The following is a 2,182-nucleotide window of genomic DNA, read 5'->3' as shown; positions in this document are numbered from 1 at the left end:
GTTTTTCGAGACAGGGTTTCTCTGTGGCTTTGGAGCCTGTCCTGGAACTAGCTCTGTAGACCAAGCTGGTCTCGAACTCACAGAGATCGGCCTGCCTCTGCCTCCCGAGTGCTGGGATTAAAGGCGTGCGCCACCATCGCCCGGCTGGAAACATCCTTTTTGTACTTGGTCAAATGAACCAAGTAACAGCTGATCATTTTTCTTAACCTTTAGCAAATACCAAAGTATTCCCCGGGTTTTAATGTAATTGTGTACACTGAATTCTATGAAATTCTTATGAGTCCACAATCCCTTATCTTTAATTCCCAAATCTAAAACAGTTCTGAAAATGATTATTTTTATAACTGATTTATTATCAACAAAACAAGATCAGAACCAAATTAAATTTATGTTTTCTCTCTTCCCTATAAAACACTTACATGGCTTGCTCTGAAAATATTAATGTTGTTTATAAGCTTCATCCCTGTCAGAGATTATGATCTAAACATGTTATCGCCTTTCAAAGTCTAAAAAAGAAATTAATTCTAAAACATATCTGTCTGCCTCCACGGATTTAAGTAGGAATTTTGAACATGTCGAAGTACGGAACATCTAAAGCAGACTGTTTAAGAGGGCATGCATAATATCATGGACAATTGCTGGTTTTGACAAATAATTTCACGTAAAGACAAGCAGAGGTGGGCATGGTGGTGCACGCTAATCCCAGCAATTGGCAGGCAGAGGCAGGTGGATCTCTGTGAGTTCAAGGCCAGCCTGGTCTACAGAGTGAGTTTCAGAACAGTTTCCAAAGCTACAGAGAAACTCTGTCTCGAAAAACAAAACAAAAAACAAAATCCTTTAATTGTATGGTAATTCTTTTTTTCCTTAGATTTGATATTCTGTAGTTAGGAGTTAAATATAGAAAATGTGACTGTGTTTTGTCTGTTTTTTGTTTTGTTTTTTAATGACAGGTTTCTCTGTGTAACAGGCCTAGAACTCACTCTGTAGACCAGGCTGGCCTTGAACTCACAGGGATTCATCTTCCTCTGCCTTCTGAGTCCTGGGATTAAAGGCAGGCGCCACCATCACTCAGCTCTGATTTTTTTTTTTTTTGACCGTTAAAACGTTCCTTTTATTTTAACTCACCTGAGTTAAGTGTGGGACAGTGAAACAAATACAGCAGGATATATACAGCATGTCGAGGAGGCAGCCTTTAAAAACATGCTCTAGAAAAGACGAAGACTGGGAATATACCTGGATTAACAGAAGCGCTGGCAACTGATTAACCCATATGCAAATCCAGTAATCTCCAAAGGATTTGGCAAAGATTATTTTCATTTCCAGTCTTTTAAAGTAGACAGATTTGCTTACAATACAGCTGATTTTATTTTATTTTATTTTTTTGGTTTTTCGAGACAGGGTTTCTCTGTAGCTTTGGTGCCTGTCCCCGGAACTAGCTCTTGTAGACCAGGCTGGCCTCGAACTAATACAGCTGATTTTAAAAGCACACAAAATTTTAAGTACAAACAATGGGATTTAAAATCATCAGAATGATGAAGGTGCCAGCAACAAAACTGACCGCCCAAGGCAGTGATGGCCGACAAGGAGGCTGGAATTATCCTACAAAGCAAGAAGGGGGGCGGGAACGACTACACAGTGGGGGATATCTTCTGGCCCACTTGACCAATCCCATATCCAGTCCGAGTTTTTCTTCAAGATGCTTTCAACCTCTCTTCTCTCAATAGAGTCTTCCTCAGATAGAGTGCTGTTTTTCCCTCCAAAGCTGTGAGTGTCTGTTTCAGATCTGTTGGTATCTTGTGTCTGGGCGCGAGGTGGTCTGGCACAGTGAGAGCTCTTGGAGCTGCTTCGTCCAGATTCATGCTGAGCATCCAGCAGTATTTTTCCAATATCCCCTTTATAAATGGAGACAGAGGCTAGAACACGGCTCCCGTTCCCATTGCTGAAGTGCAGTTCTACCCAGGAGCACCGCAGGCCTCAGCGGAGAGATACGAGAGCCGCCCACCGCCTGCACAGCTCTCTTGATTTTTTTTTTATACTTACAAAATAAGCACTAAAATAATAAGATTATCTTTAAAAAATCAGATTATCTCAACTTGCTGAACCTGGATGAAGGTGGGCGGTCCTTGGACTTCCCACAGGTCGGGGAACCCTGATTGCTCTTCAAGCTGACGAGGGAGAGGGA

The 2,182-nt window shown here is 41.7% G+C and overlaps 1 protein-coding gene across 3 annotated transcripts in view; it reads left to right on the top strand.

The window, feature by feature from the left end:
- The window catches only part of Dennd5b (DENN domain containing 5B), a 120,127-nt gene that overhangs the window by 49,380 nt on the left and 68,565 nt on the right, over window positions 1–2,182 (top strand). The window lies entirely within an intron of this gene.

Source organism: Microtus ochrogaster (genome assembly GCF_000317375.1).
Source record: "Microtus ochrogaster isolate Prairie Vole_2 chromosome 14 unlocalized genomic scaffold, MicOch1.0 chr14_random_2, whole genome shotgun sequence".
Classification (NCBI taxonomy): Eukaryota; Metazoa; Chordata; class Mammalia; order Rodentia; family Cricetidae; genus Microtus; species Microtus ochrogaster.
The sequence above is the reverse complement of the archived record's forward strand: the minus strand, read 5'-3'. Positions and strand labels throughout refer to the sequence as shown.